General features: G+C 40.5%; 1 protein-coding gene across 13 annotated transcripts in view; it reads right to left on the bottom strand.

The window, feature by feature from the left end:
* SEMA5A (semaphorin 5A) overlaps nt 1-16,286 on the bottom strand; it is a 475,568-nt gene that overhangs the window by 359,834 nt on the left and 99,448 nt on the right. For 11 of the 13 annotated variants that reach the window (XM_072807363.1, XM_072807354.1, XM_072807350.1 and 8 more), the window contains one exon: nt 12,008-12,099. The exons of the other annotated variants lie outside the window; for them this stretch is intronic. The gene's annotated coding sequence lies outside the window, so the exon portion shown is untranslated. The remainder of the gene's footprint in view (nt 1-12,007; nt 12,100-16,286) is intronic. 13 annotated transcript variants of the gene reach the window in all.

Raw genomic sequence — 16,286 nt, 5'->3', positions numbered from 1 at the left:
TTATTAGAGAATCTTTATTAAATTTGTACTGTCATTGCTACATTAGGAAGGACTGTTGAATGATGTTCCCTGGAGAACTGGTCCAAATCCTCCTTCATACCCAAACAGGGGTGAGTACTGCTGCTAGGTGGGGCTGACATAGGAATATTTACCCTGTGCACTTTCCACACATGTGGAATTGGCCTGAGTTCCAGAAAAGGAGAAAAAGCTACTCCAAATCCATCAGATCTCCATAAACCCAGCATCTTTGGGTAGAAATGTTAGTTGTAGGTATATCTGATCATTTAGGGTTTGCTTAAGAAAACAAAAATTACTTTGTAAATGCTCCGCCATTGAGACAGACTGTGAATAACAAAACAAGAGTCAGTGGGGCACCTGGATAGCTCAGGTTAAGGGTCCAGCTCTTGGTTTCAGCGCAGGTAATGATCTCAGGGTTCTGGGATCAAGTCCCACCAGAGTCTCTATGCTGGGCATGGAACCTGCTTGGGATGCTCTCTCTCTCCCTCTGCCCCTCCCACCCCTGCTCTCATGCATGGGTTATAGCTCTAAAAAAAAGAAAAGAAAGAAAGAAAGAAAGAAAGAAAGAAAGAAAGAAAGAAAGAAAGAAAGAAAGAAAGAAAGAAAGAAAGGAAAAGAAAAGAAAAAAAAAGTCAAAGCTAGAATATATATGACACTGAACATTATAATCACCAAAGCTGTCATAATTCATAATTACTGTGACATCCCAAAAGAAACTTCTAAGACCTTTGCACAGACCTTTTTTACACCTAGATTATGCAATAATGTTGGAAGAGCATAATATAGTACATAAAATAGAAAGTTATAAGCAGACACAATCAGCTCCTAGAACATATGGTAGTGGAATGATAAAGCTAGCATATAACTATGTATCAAATTAAGTTAAGAAGGACGGCTTTCCAGAAAAATTTTTTTAAAAAAAGTCATAGTTATCTGAGAGAAAAGCACTACACCATCCTACGGAAAAGATGCTTGGTTCAGTGAGGATACTTTACAATGAGCACTAATCAAGGAAGTGTGTGGTCACTCACATGCTTCACTATTATTGTTCCTTCTTATTTGCTGCTTACTGTATGCCTGCCCTGTAGATGCATCCTCTCTCATGCTCCCACCTGTGAACACAATGGCAGCATGGTACAGGTATATGTGCTCAAATGGCTGATAAAAACGGTGAGCAACTGTCCACATTGTGCAGTAAAAAATATGTGTGTGTATGTGTGTGTGCACATACACACTCACAAGTGCTTGTAGCACCAGGTTAGTGAAAGATCACTAATTTAAAAGGTTAAAAATTAAATTAATTAAATTAATTAATAAGTTAATAAATTAAATAAATTTAAAAGGTTTAAAAGCATAGCTGTGGTTTTCCTCTATTGGGTGGATGCTTTAGCAGCCCTGCATTACTTTACTAAAAATTCAAAGCTAAGCCACAATGCCGGGCTTTAGCACACTGTTTTAGACATTTATGTCACTGATGGCAATCCTGACATAGTGGCCTTCATGAGTCTTAAAAATAGCATGATCTCTGTCTATACCTGTATCTATAAACCTATCTACATGTATATCTCTATATATCAGTATCTACATCTATATATCTGTGTCTATATCTGTATCTATGCCCATCTATAGCTATATCTGTATGTTTATATACCTACAGCTACCTACATTTATGACTTTATGTACATCTATCTATCTATAAATATATATATGTACATTCAACTGACATGGATCTGGGCTCCCAGCATGGTAGGGACTCTGTAAAGACACATCATTGTTATTTTTTAAACATGTACATTTCAATAACTAAATTTACAGGAAGTAGGACTTCGGGGTGCTGAGCCTGGCTCAACACCATGACCTGATAGTCATGCTGTGCTGTGCTATTTTTACACTTAAGAATATGTACTCCTTGAAGATGATACTGATGAAATTCTCCATGACACTGACAGGAGGTCCAAATGCTGAATTTAAGAAATGTAAATGCCAGGAAGGAACTGACATCTGATCCTACAGTGCAGGGGAGGGGCCGCTAGTCTCAGCCCATGTGCTGTTTAACCACTGTCACCTTCCTTTTCAGCCATCTTCACATCTTATAGACAACCATTAGGGAGAAAGAGACTTCAGAGCGACCACACACTCTTTCCTCTCCAAGATACAGTACGAATAATATTCAGTTATACTGGAAGTTGGCAAAGATTACTCAGAAGGCAGTACACTGGGTTATCAGGCCTCAGCTGGACAATTTGGGGGCAGGCTATAATGGCTTTAGCAAATCTAATTATTTAATTATTGTAAAATCGTGAAATAAACATCTTAAATGTAGCACAATCAGAAGGCTAGAGAGGCACATTTTTATTGCACTCTTAAGGACCATTAGAGTAAGTTATGTTTTACAAAATTTCAGTCTAAATCACTTCATTAAATAACACATACATAATGAGTGCTTATTGCGCGCCAGAGTGTTAAGTAGAAGAGAAACGCAATCAAGCCAAGGGCTTTGCAATATGAATAAAAAAGACTACATGTACACAACAAATACTACCGTGAATCCAATTTTAAATTGCCATAGTGGGGGCATGCACAGGAGTGCGGGGACACAGAGGAAGTGCAACTTCATTCATCTGATCATGGAGAGGAAGAGTAAAATCCAGAGAAGTGACATGTGAGCTGAGAAATGGTGAACTGGCAAATATCTACCTGTCGGAAAATAAGGGGAAAATTATACCAAACATACCAACTGAAGTTGGAAGTGGAAGGGGAATAATCCCATTCCTTCCTCATGTAGACAAGCTCAAAGACTTCCAGCCCTGTACTCAAATTAGAAATAGGGTTTTTCTCATTCAGTTTGGAAAATTCCAAAAGATCTATCCATCCTTCCATCCATCCATTCATCCATCCACCCAACCATCCATACCTCTATAAATCCATCCATTCAATAAATGATTATTGATAGCTTTTTATTTCTTGGGCTCTTCTCTATGCCTGGAGATGGACCGGTGATCAAAATAGGTAAAAAATCTCTGCCTTCATGGAGTTTACATTATGGGGAGGGCAGAAATTATGCAAATGGTGGGGATGATGGGCAAAGCTAGAGGCAAAGGTCAAGGTAGTGAATCCTCAGGGACTCCAGGGCTCAGAGGGCAAGGAGATGAGCAGCTGAGGTTAAGAGGAAATGGCTAGAAATGTTAAGGAATCACACCAGGAAAACGTGCCCTGAAATCAGTTGAAGAAAGTGCTTTGAAGAAGAGGGAGGGATGAGCAAAGGAATGCTGACCAACTGACTGCCAAGTACAATGCTGATGCAGCCTTGACCCCCTTGTCAGTAACATGACAGTGACCTGAGGAGGCAGTACTGATGGAAGACTGAGTGGTCAAAATGAGTTCAAGAGGAAATGCAAACACAGGAATTGGGGAAAAGAAATAGAGGCAAGTGACTTTAAGGAGTTTTTCTGTTAAAAAAAAGAGGGGGGGGGGAGAGATGTGGGTTGTAGCTGAAAGGGAAATTAAAATCAAAAGGTAATTTTTTTTTTTTAAGATGGTAGATGTTGGGATTCCCGGGTGGCTCAGTGCTTGAGTCTCTCTGCCTTTGGCTCAGGTCATGATCCTTGAGTCCTGAAATTGAGTCCTGCATCTGGTTCCTCACAGGGAGCTTGTTTCTGCCTCTGCCTGTGTCTCTGCCTCTCTCTCTCTCTCTCTCTCTCTCTCTCTCTCCCTGTCTCTCATGAATAAATAAATAAAAATAAAAATAAAAAAGATGGGGGACACCTGGGTGGCTCAGCCATTGAGCATCTGCCTTTGGCCCAGGTCATGATCCCAGAGTCCCGGGATTGAGTCCCACGTTGGGCTCCCTCTGCCCATGTCTCTGCCTCTCTCTCTCTCTCTCTCTCTCTCTCTCTCTCTCTCTCTGTGTGTGTGTGTGTCTCTGATGAGTAAATAAATAAAATCTTTGAAAAAAAAAAAGATGGCAGATGTTTCCATTCCTGTTGGAAAGATCCAACAGAAAGGGGAAAATAAAAACCAATGATGCTAGAAAGAGAGGGAAGAACATTTAACTGCTATCTTTGAGTTGGAGAGAAGGAATGAGATATTAGAGCCCGAAATGAAGGCATGGCCTAAACTAGAATTAGTCAGGGTGGCCACCAGGTGGGACACATGATCGGCTAGCTTGACAAGGTATTGCACCTTCAAACCATCACTGTGGCAGGGAGGTGGCTTGCTATAAGAGGAGGCACAGTTCTCAAAAGGCACATGAGAGCTCTGAGCAAGGCAGTCACCCCCTTACCCACCCAAAAAATAATCTGAGTTTTGTAAAAACTTAGATGCACCCACCTAATTTCTGAATGTTGGAAACATAAAATCTTTTCACTATTCTTAGATACCATTATTTGAAAACATGGTGGTATTTGCTTCCCAGAATCTCCTGACCATCTTTCCTTTCCAAAACCTTTGCTTTTTCTGCTTTGGTTTAACCAATCATGGTTACTGTCCAAGTTGTAAGCAAAAGCAAATGAAGCAAAATGACTCGATCCACAGTGGCCTGGAAGGCTAAAAGAGACACAAACACACATGAAAACCACATGAGAAGCTCCAGTGGATAGAACACGAACTGATTAGGTTTGCAACCCTGCAGCTACAGAAGCCTCTCCAACCCTCTGATCTGGAGGCCACAATGCAGGAAAACCCCAAGTCCCATGAAATTCAAAAATCCAAACACAGGGTCATTTTTATGCCCTTAGGAAAGTTCTGCCAGAAAGATCTTACGCACAGTTTAATCAGGGGACCAATATCCTTACAGGCACATATAAATCTTCAAATCCAAGCAATTAACCCTACATACATCTGCCCCTCTAATGGGTGTGTGAGAATGAACAGCACACATATACCATCACTACCCTGACTCAAACATGAAGCAAAGGAAAGAAAATGAATTCCGAACTTGACCACACATCTGTGATTCACAAATATTTATAGTGGTCATAAAGCCAGAACAAAACATACTTGGCAGACACTCACCTAAACAAACAAGGAAAAACGTCAAAATCCCATACTGGAGAGAAAGCAAGGTTTCCCCAGCTCCATAATGGGAATTCCAATGCATTCTAGTGTGGATAGTAGAGGCAGACAATTGTCCTGTCAGCGAACTTGGGAAATGAGGAGTGAAGTGCATGTGACCAAGGAAATCAGACCTGCATGAGCCTCTCCAGATCACCTCCTGGAGATTTTCCATCAGGCTGACAAGGCAACAAGACAGGAATAATAAGAAGTGGAGTCCACAGCTTTAGTATTTCTGACATTATTAAGACTGACAGGCTAAATCTTTATTCCAAAATATAACCACTCAGCATGTTTAAGCAACTGATGTACCTGTGTCAATAATATACATTGAAATGCACCAGAAATAACACAAAATAAAATTCCAATCAGCACAGTGGCACCAATTGAAACAATGAGAGCAACTCAGTAAGCATGTGGCTTCCTATTTATTTAGTCTTTTTGTCTCCAGAAACCCAGTCCAGTGTCTCATTGCCTCTTCCCACTCTAAACTGATGCCCTTTCACTTTCCTTATGTGAAAGAAATCTAGAAAACCAAGAAAAGTAAAGCTAGAGACCTGAGTTGTGGTTAAATCTGTCCAAAGCCAGGTTAATCTTGATCTCGAAAAGAGAAATCTAGCCAATTCTCTACCTTCTGGAATGTGTAAATTAGGAAACCATTGTTGCAGGCACATGATAATTCATAAATAAGTTAATAATTTAGGTGACTGCTCTAAACTCAACAAGTGAGGATACCAACCAACGCATATGTGATTCCACCAGTACCATCTCTGTCCCACAGTCACACTACATAACGTTGAACACAAACACCAGAAGTTGGGCACGAACATGAGACAAGAAGAAAAGCACTGTGATAATGACTTAATCATATCCAGCATAATACATCAGGTTCTACTACATAAAAAGTACCGATACACAGTAGTTAAAAATATAGGTAAAAGCTAGAGAACATCTCAAAATGTGAAACTTCCACCTTTCCCCCAACCAAAAGGGGATTAAAGAAAGAATGAAAGAATTTCAGGTGCCTGGCCATAAAATAGATTTCTATTTGTAGGATGAAGTAATGTGCAGCTGAGATTCCTCATTCATACAAATATCTTAATTCTCTGAATATCCTCATTAAAGTAAAATTGGGGGTAGATTTTTGTCAGGGAAGGAAAAGAAAGGCAGACTATAACTATGAGACAAATTACAAAGAACAGGATCCATTTTTAAATAACTGAACTGTTCTCCAAATTCTAGAGATGAATATTTGTAATAATATCAGGAGAAAGTAGAGGAATTTTTTTTAATTTTTTTATTGGAGTTCAATTTGCCAACATATAGCATAACACCCAGTGCTCATCCTGCCAAGTGCCCCCCTCAGTGCCCATTACCCAGTCACCCCAACCCCTGCCCACTTCCCCTTCCACGACCCCTTGTTCATTTTTCCCAGAGTTAGGTGTCTCTCATGTTTTGTCACCCTCACTGATATTTTCACTCATTTTCTCTCTGAAGGAAAATTTTTATTAAATTCCTTAAGTACTGATATCATGATGAAAAAAATATCTGGCAACACTGTAATAAACTTTTAATTCAAAAGATAAAGTCAGGGGATCCCTGGGTGGCTCATCAGTTTAGCACCTGCCATTGGCTCAGGGCATGATCCTGGAGTCCCGGGATCAGGTCCTGCATCGGGCTCCCTGCATGGAACCTGCTTCTCCCTCTGCCTATGTCTCTGCCTCTCTCTCTCTCTCTCTCTCTCTCTCTCTGTCTCTCATGAATAAATAAATAACTAAAATCTTTTTTTAAAAAAAAAGGATAAAGTCAGCAAGCAAATGAAGTAAGGAAATACTAACAACAAAGAGTTAATATTCTTAAAAACAAATTCTGTTAAAATCTTTAAGTGCTGAATCTTAATAGTAAACAGGTATAAACAATTCTTTCACTCTCCCTCTGCCCCTCCCCTGTGCTCACATATGCTCTCCCCCTCTTAAAAAAACAAAATAACAAAAAACAGAAAACCAACCAAACAACATAATGAGTAAATAATGGAATATATCAAAATGAAGGAATATTATCAAATAGACAAAAAAAAATTAATGATGATGCTCAATAATAGTGAAGTTTTAGTAGAACAGACTTAATATATTATTGGTGAAGTATAAATATCTACAACAGTTTTGCAAAGCCAGTTAGCAATCTTACTGAAAATGGTTGGTTTTAAAATAATAAGTCAATGGCAGCTAATCAGACCTAATGAATGAATCTTCAATTAAAAGAAAGCTTGATAATAGTGGTTGTTATCATTTATGAAGCATATACTTTATGCACTAAATGTCTCCTTTCCACAATGTAGATCATAGTGTGAGCTATAAGAAGCTGGAAAGCAGGATTCAAATCCAGGTACATGAGTGTGAGCTACCCTCCCCTTGGCATGATCGTTTAAGCACTGTCTATGATTTTTGTTACCTAAAAATAATATGTATATATATCCAGCAAAAAAGAAATAAGTTGCTTTATACTGCCTTTACATGATGGACTATTATGTGACATTAAAATGAGGTTTATTAACAATTTTCAGTAATATGATATCATATATGTATAATAAAAAGTATATAACAAGGGGAAAAACAATAGGAAAAATTTTATGTTTACCGTTATTTCCACTCTGTAAATTCCTTATCAAAAATATATTATAAAAGACTACATTAAATGGCAATACTGTTAGTCCATGTCAAAAGCACTATGGGTGAATTTTTTTCCCCTTCTTTTACACAATATCTATGATGAACACTCACTACTTTAATCTTTTCTTTTTCATTGTTTTTAGATTGCACATGTATAATACTGCTGAAAAACTACAGCAGTGAATATGTGACTCATAAAGTACAAACGTCCTCAAACATAGAGATAATCTGTTTAGAGTTTGGCATATATTGCTGGTATATGTTCTAGTAGACTTTTTAACACACATGCACTTGTGTGTACAGATTATGTGTATGTGTTTAAGATGAATGGGATTTTATTAAATACATTATTTTGAAACCTGCTTTTTCCAGTTAATAAGATGCCATATATAGTTTTCCATTACTTTTGAATCTAAATTTACCTTTTTATATCATTGCTGTTAAAGTGAAGAATCCTTTCAATACTCATGGAAAAAATACCTAGGGACCAGTGGCTGTATCAAGCTCATGGGCTTGCTAAAGTTATGTGTTTCTATGAATTAAGGAAAGGATAAATGATTAAACAAATAGAGCACTTTTCTGCTCAAAATCCTTAAAGAAACAAAAACTATTCAGTTTTCCCTCACTCATCTTTAAGATTTTATTTATCTATTTAAGAGAAAGACAGAAAGAGGAGAGGGACAGAAAAGAAGAGAGAGAATCCCAAGTGGGTTCCACACTGAGCTCGATCTCACGCCCCTGAGATTAGGATTAAGACCTGAGCTGAAATCAAGAGTCAGACGCTTAACTAACTGAGCCAACCAGGTGCCCCCCACACACCCATCTTTTTAGATGATAACCAGTACAATAATCAGATAGGCCTTCAGGTGTCAGAAGTATCCTTCTAAAAGAAAAAGTTAAGACAAAAAAAAAAAAAGAAGAAAAAGTTAAGACAGTGTGGTACTGGCACAAAAACAGACACATAGATCAATGGAACAGAATAGAGAACCCAGAAGTGGACCCTCAACTTTATGGTCAACTAATATTCGATAAAGGAGGAAAGACTATCCACTGGAAGAAAGTCTCTTCAATAAATGGTGCTGGGAAAATTGGACATCCACATGCAGAAGAATGAAACTAGACCACTCTCTTGCACCAGACACAAAGATAAACTCAAAATGGATGAAAGATCTCAATGTGAGACAAGAGTCCATCAAAATCCTAGAGGAGAACACAGGCAACACCCTTTTTGAACTCGGCCACAGTAACTTCTTGCAAGATACATCCACGAAGGCAAAAGAAATAAAAGCAAAAATGAACTATTGGGACTTCATCAAGACAAGAAGCTTTTGCACAGCAAAGGATACAGTCAACAAAACTCAAAGACAACCTACAGAATGGGAGAAGATATTTGCAAATGACCTATCAGATAAAGGGCTAATTTCCAAGATCTATAAAGAACTTCTTAAACTCAACACCAAAGAAACAAACAATCCAATCATGAAATGGGCAAAAGACATGAAGAGAAATCTCACAGAGGAAGACATAGACATGGCCAACATGCACATGAGAAAATGCTCTGCATCACTTGCCATCAGGGAAATACAAATCACAACCACAATGAGATCCCACCTCACACCAGTGAGAATGGGGCAAATTAACAAGGCAGGAAACAACAAATGTTGGAGAGGATGCGGAGAAAGGCGAACCCTCTTACACTGTTGGTGGGAATGTGAACTGGTGCAGCCACTCTGGAAAACTGTGTGGAGGTTCCTCAAAGAGTTAAAAATAGACCTGCCCTACGACCCAGCAATTGCACTGCTGGGGATTTACCCCAAAGATACAGATGCAATGAAACGCCGGGACACCTGCACCCCGATGTTTCTAGCAGCAATGTCCACAATAGCCAAACTGTGGAAGGAGCCTCGGTGTCCATCGAAAGATGAATGGATAAAGAAGATGTGGTCTATGTATACAATGGAATATTACTCAGCCATTAAAAACGAGGGATCCCTGGGTGGCGCAGCGGTTTGGCGCCTGCCTTTGGCCCAGGGCGCGATCCTGGAGACCCGGGATCGAATCCCACGTCGGGCTCCCGGTGCATGGAGCCTGCTTCTCCCTCTGCCTGTGTCTCTGCCTCTCTCTCTCTCTCTCTGTGACTATCATAAATAAATAAAAATTAAAAAAAAAAAGAAAAGAAAAAATAAATAAATAAAAACACTTAAAAAAAAAAAAAAAAACGACAAATACCCACCATTTGCTTCAACGTGGATGGAACTGGAGGGTATTATGCTGAGTGAAGTAAGTCAATCGGAGAAGGACAAACATTGTATGTTCTCATTCATTTGGGGAATATAAATAATAGTGAAAGGGAATAGAAGGGAAGGGAGAAGAAATGTGTGGGAAATATCAGAAAGGGAGACAGAACATAAAGACTCCTAACTCTGGGAAACGAACTAGGGGTGGTGGAAGGGGAGGAGGGCGGGGGGTGGGGGTGAACGGGTGACGGGCACTGAGGGGGGCACTTGACGGGATGAGCACTGGGTGTTATTCTGTATGTTGGTAAATTGAACACCATTAAAAAATAAATTTATTATAAAATAAAATAATAAAATAAAATAAAATAAAACAGAAAAAGTTAAGTACAAAAAACATAGAACCACCTCATTTAACGTATGTGGCAAAGGAGATCACCATGTTATCCCATGATTTACGTGCATCAACCTTGTTCAAACTTGACTCTTATAAACATCTGGTTTTGCTCATAATAAAAGAGGAAGATGTGATACCAGAACACTTTTGAGCAACACAATTATCAGACAGCCCAAAATAATTGCATGTTTGCCCTAATAAGTATAAGCAATAGCATTTTTAAGGGTGCAAAATAAAAATGTCACATTTAGAAACTACACAGAGACCAAAAGAGGAAATGCCATCTGATCTTATTTCATAAAGAGTTATACATTCTAGACTAACTAAATACACTGAAAGAACAGTGTTTATCAAGCCTACTTGGAGCAAAGCTGCAAGCTAGGTGCCTGCCTTAAGCTAATACACTTGGGGCCTACAGACTTATGACAGCAGATGCATTTATTCTAAAGAGTAGGTTTTGGGATACCTGGGTGGCTCAATGGTTGAGCATCTGCCTTTGGCTCAGGTCATGATCCCAGAGCCCTGGGATGGAGTCCCTCATCAGGCTCCCTGCAGGGAGCCTGCTTCTCCCTCTGCCTATGTCTCTGCCTCTTTCTCTATGTCTCTTATGAATAAATAAATAAAATATTTAAATAAATAAATAAATAAATATAAAAATTATAATTAAAAAATAAAGAGTAGGTTTTTACAATTACAGGAGACTTCATTAAAAGTCACTTAAGATTAAATTCAGAGCATCCAAGCGAAATTTTGCTAAAGGACTCATACCTACTGGCCACTAAAACACACTTACTCGTCATACTGTGAGATCTCTGAGTGCTGTAAGTATACAGACCAGGGCTCGATAAACTACAGCCTATGGGCAAAATCCAGCTCAGCTGGCCTCTGGTCCTTGTAATAAAGTTTTATTGGAACACAGCCATGTCTGCTCATTTACCTATTGTCTGTGGCTGCGCGAGTGCTTCAACATAGAGTTGAGTTGTTGAAACAGAGATTTATAAAATCAAATAGCAAATCCTAAAATATTGACTAGCTCACCCTTTTCAGAAAAAAATTTGCCATCTCCTGATTTAGACAGTTGTTTGAAAAACTAATTTCTTACTATTTATTGTGAGCTTCTCTTTTTTCAGTAAGGGAAAAAAAAATTAAAAAGCGTGTCTGCCTGATTCTCAGAAAGTATTCCCAGCACTATGAGGTAGTATTATGTTAGGCTTAAGAACACGGGTTCAGGGATCCCTGGGTGGCGCAGTGGTTTGGCGCCTGCCTTTGGCCCAGGGCGCGATCCTGGAGACCCGGGATCGAATCCCACGTCGGCTCCCAGTGCATGGAGCCTGCTTCTCCCTCTGCCTGTGTCTCTGCCTCTCTCTCTCTCTCTCTCTCTCTGTGTGACTATCATAAATAATAAATAAAAAAAGAAAAAAATTTAAAAAAAAAAAGAACACAGGTTCAAATCCCAGCTCTGCCTCCAATTACTTGGGAAATCGTGAGCAGATTGCCTCACCTCTCTGGGGCTGCGTTTTTTTGGTCGTTCACTGCCATTTTTAACAGCAGAGATAAGTGACACTCATAAGCTATAACTGTGTCTCAATCTATAAAACTGGCGGTGTCTTCATTTCCCACAGAGGTGTTTGACTTACCAAGGAGGGAAAGGGGGGAGCGTTTCCTGGATCATGTATCACACTACGGATCCACAGCACCTGGGCACTCGAGCCCACCTCACATGTCGGCACTTCAAAAAACAAAAGAAAAAAACAGATCCTATTAATCCATTTTAAAAGAGGCTATGGTCATTGCTTATCAATTCTAGAAACTTCCAGGAAGGCCCTGCATAACCAGCAAGCTATTTTAGTGATGTAAGACTTAGAGCAAAGTGACCCAGGACAGCTCGGAAATCACAACAGATAGCCCTCGCCTTATATCCCACATACGGATGGGTTTCCTTCTTCAGAAAAAGAAAAAAACAACTCCTACGCCGTTAACATACGCAAACACATCTCATGAAACACCAAAAGGACCATCGTTTCAAACCCATGTAAATTACTTTAAGCATTTTGAACATCAAATTCAGATTGGTTGTGTGAATTTACCAGTTTTATGAGGGCTCTTTCATCCTGTTGTGGGGTATATATTGCACTTTAAGTAATGCATTTGAAAAATAAGGAGCAAAGGCAGAAGGCAGAGAATAAACTATACCAATAATTTGAACTTGTATTTTTATTTACACATTAATTTGTTTGGTGCAGAAGAAACTTTATTAGGAAAAGAACTGTAAACATGAAAGCATTCACTTCACTAAAATGAATTCATCTTATTCCACCAACTAATCACCCCCCCAATCTCTTCAATTTAATATAAAAATCCTGAAAACTTGATACTCTAATGTGACAGAAAGACTACTACAAGAATTAGCCTCGCTAGAACCATATATGCCAGAAACTCAAGAAATGGGTTACCATCCCTTTCTGATTCATAAAGAATGAATTTGTAGTGAGGGACACCTGTTACTTCAAATACTGTCCTTTCAGCGCTCATGCAGGTTCTGTTGTCCTAGTTCACATAGTCTCTTTCTACTCCCTGCTCTGCAGCTTCTGGCTTCCAGTAAGCCTGGAACACAATGGCGTTGCCTATCCCCACACATACACTTGGGTAGCAGCTAGAATGATGATGAGAAAAAGGGAAGAAGAACTTCCCGGAACATTCTGGAACATTCTGGCTATTCCTCTATGCAGTGGTTCCCACACTACTTCAGTAATTATCTAAAGGCCATCTGCCTGCAGAAAATAAACTGAATTCCGGCATCTGGAAGTTTGTAAAATTTTATATCTGTTGAAATCAGCCGTTTGGAAGTCTTGAGGTCCAGAGGCCAGAGGGCAGACTAAGTGACACTGTCTCTCCATGAGGCTCTTTGCCTCCATCGGGTGCCTTTGGTTAGTTCACGGGAAGCCGGGGGCAATCCCAAACAACATATTCAGAACTGCCCAGGAAAGCCCGCACAGCCCAGGTGCGCACACACACACTACAGCATCACCAAGCCCAACGTGGTCCCAGCTGAGTCTTTGAAAGCCCGTGACATCACCCTTTGGACAAGAGGAGGTGCAGATGCAAATTCTTGAGGCCAAAAGAAGAGTAAGGGAGCTCTCTCCAAGGTAAGGAGGCATACTCAGTCCAGAAAAACTTCGTAGGAGCAGCTAATTCCTCTCTCCCACCACCAGTCTCTCCTTTGGCTGTGGCAACAAACATGCTAGTCTGAACTTCTTTATACGATGGCATGTTGGAATACACCCACATCCTCTCTTGAGCCCCAAAATGTTTTAAAATTAGCCCTAAAATGTCTTTGTGTTTGTTTATTTCTTAGTTAAAATTTAAGGGACAAGGTTGGACAGACCCACTCATTATTGCCAGGAATACCTGGCAATTTCTATAAACTCATATGTGTCAGAATTAAATTTAAAACAGGGCTAAAAAAAAAAATAATAAATAATAAAAAAAAATAAAACAGGGCTGATAATTAGGTCTAGAGGCTGAGCTCTCCTATCTTCCGTCAGTGCAGTCATAAATTAGTTGATAGGGTCCCCAGCTATAAGATCTAAGAGTCACACCTGCGAAGAATGGCCATCCTCTGAAATGTCAAAAGACTCAGAGGCCAAAAAGGGCATTGCTGGGAATTCAGAATCATTGACTCAACCAGATAAATAGTGCAGAAGAGGACTCCCCCTTCAATCCAGGCAGGAACAGCCCACAGTGTGGACCGCTGGATGCTCCAGGGCCAACTTCTGATTTCAAAATCAAGCCCCTCTCTTATGAAAAGGCACCACTCAAGTGGCACCACGCGCAGTGCAGAGTGTACACGGCATGGTGGACAACAAAACTCCCTTTAGAATCCAAAGCTTAAACTGGAAACCACTTCCTACAGGAGGAGTCAGGGGCATCCACCTTGAAAGGTTCTTACCCTGTCTGTGTTTACATCAGTGGTAAAGAAGATCTTTTCCCACCTTGGTGCCTGATAACCCAGCAAACAACATTGGGACCTCCTACACTAGGAGGTCAACCCTTGTCTGGGTTGGCGTTCCACCCTCTGAAGGAATACACCACACTCAATACGACACCCACATGTACCGAGCAGTGTAGACTTAGCAGGAGAAGCCACAGCAACAAGGCAGTGACCTTGTCTAAGAGCTAAGTTAAAGTCACAGACAAAGGCCCCTTCGGGTCCATGGGCTGAGCACTCCCCTCCTCCCCCCATAAGGTCACAGATTCCCTGATGTATAAACCATAAATCACTGACATATTTTCCAGAAAACTAAGAAGAAAGTCAAAAGGTAAAGAAATGACAAAGCCCCAGAGGGTTGCCTCGGGCGGTAGGTCGGAATATTTTAAAATAGATATTTAACTACCCATCAAATAAGAAATAGCTTATGTTTTATTAAAACAAAAAAGTTCCCATTTGACTCAATTCTGTATTATCCTTACTCTTTTCTCCTTTAGCTTGGTTTCCACTTTAGTAGAAACAATGGCCTAAGTCCTCCGCATCAGAATTCTCAGTGACAGCCTCACTCCAGAAAACACTGCCCCTGCAGCAGTCCTTCATGATTTACAAACAATAAACCTTCCCTAAAAGTTGCACCCCAGGCCACCTTCACAGGCTCTTAAAACTCTTAATTGAAATGCATAAATAAAATTTAAACATCAATTATAACTTCCTAAGTGCCCATCAGCACACGCTTTCTGCTAAAATATGCAACCTCCCCAGCCTGACCTCCTCAGAAAGAGGAAAAATGTAGATTTAAACATTCTTCTAGAAACCAAAGGTCAGCTGAGCAGTGGCCTTTCTCCTATGGATACAGGAGAAAAATTAAAATTTCAGGCCAGTCTTAAAAGCTCAATTTAGAAATTGTGCAACAGTAAAATCACAATAAAATGAAAACGGATGACACCACCTGGCATCATAACGATGTTGAATGGAGTCATGGAAAGAAACCCCACCAGATATAGGCTCAGAAAACCTATGAACTGTTGGACCAGAATGTCCCAACTTGTAAGAATTTTACCGGTGGTCATGGGGCTCAACTAAGAGACATCTTGCACTCAATCAGTCAGTTAACTGCCACACGGCCCCGTGCTTGGTAGGTGGTCAGAAGACAAAGCAAGAACCCACTGTGCACTTGGGAGCTCATCCAAGACACTCTACGATGGGCCTACACAATTCTATAAAAGCCTGCAATTGGAGGAGAGGGAGAAGTCAAGGAGAGCTTCCCAGAAGAAGAGAAATGTGATCTGGGATTTAAGGGACAGGTATGATATTCAGAGACACGATGAAGTGTGTTCAAGTGGGGTGAAATACAGGTGAAGCTGGTGGTAGATAAGGCAGGAATCCTGAAAACCCTAGACAGAATGAAGAGCCATTTGGCCAGAGGCAGCCTAGGCTGGACCACGAATGTCCGGTACCACACTTGGGGTGGGAGGAACTGAGGAAACCCAACTGTGGGGCCAGCAGACAGGAGTCTGCAGGAATGCCAACTGAACGGGGTCCGGGGAAACATAGCAAGTGACCTAAAGGTGGAAAGACAGGACTGGAGGACTGTTAGGACCACGGACAGGAAGCTGTCTTCTACTCCAATCCCTGGAGGAAAACAAGAAAGTAAAGGAGAATGAATTCCAAGTGGGAACCCAAGGCTGAGGAGCAGGAAGGGGTGGCATCAGGAGGGGTGTGAGCACGGCCACTGCGGAGCACGGCCAAGTGGGAAGAGGGCTCCAAGGAGCCGCTCCACGGAACTCCTAGATGGAGCTCCTCCACTAGAAAGGCAGCCAACTAGGGAGTGTTCTCACAAGAAAAAGACAAGATCTCGTCCAAAGGAGGGGGGCCTTGAAGGCTCCATGGAGTACCAGCACAAGAGGGAGATTTAGGAAGATCCATAC

This window comes from Canis lupus, chromosome 31 (genome assembly GCF_048164855.1).
Source record: "Canis lupus baileyi chromosome 31, mCanLup2.hap1, whole genome shotgun sequence".
NCBI lineage: Eukaryota > Metazoa > Chordata > Mammalia > Carnivora > Canidae > Canis > Canis lupus.
Note: the sequence above shows the minus strand (reverse complement) of the source record. Positions and strands in the feature narration are given on the sequence as shown.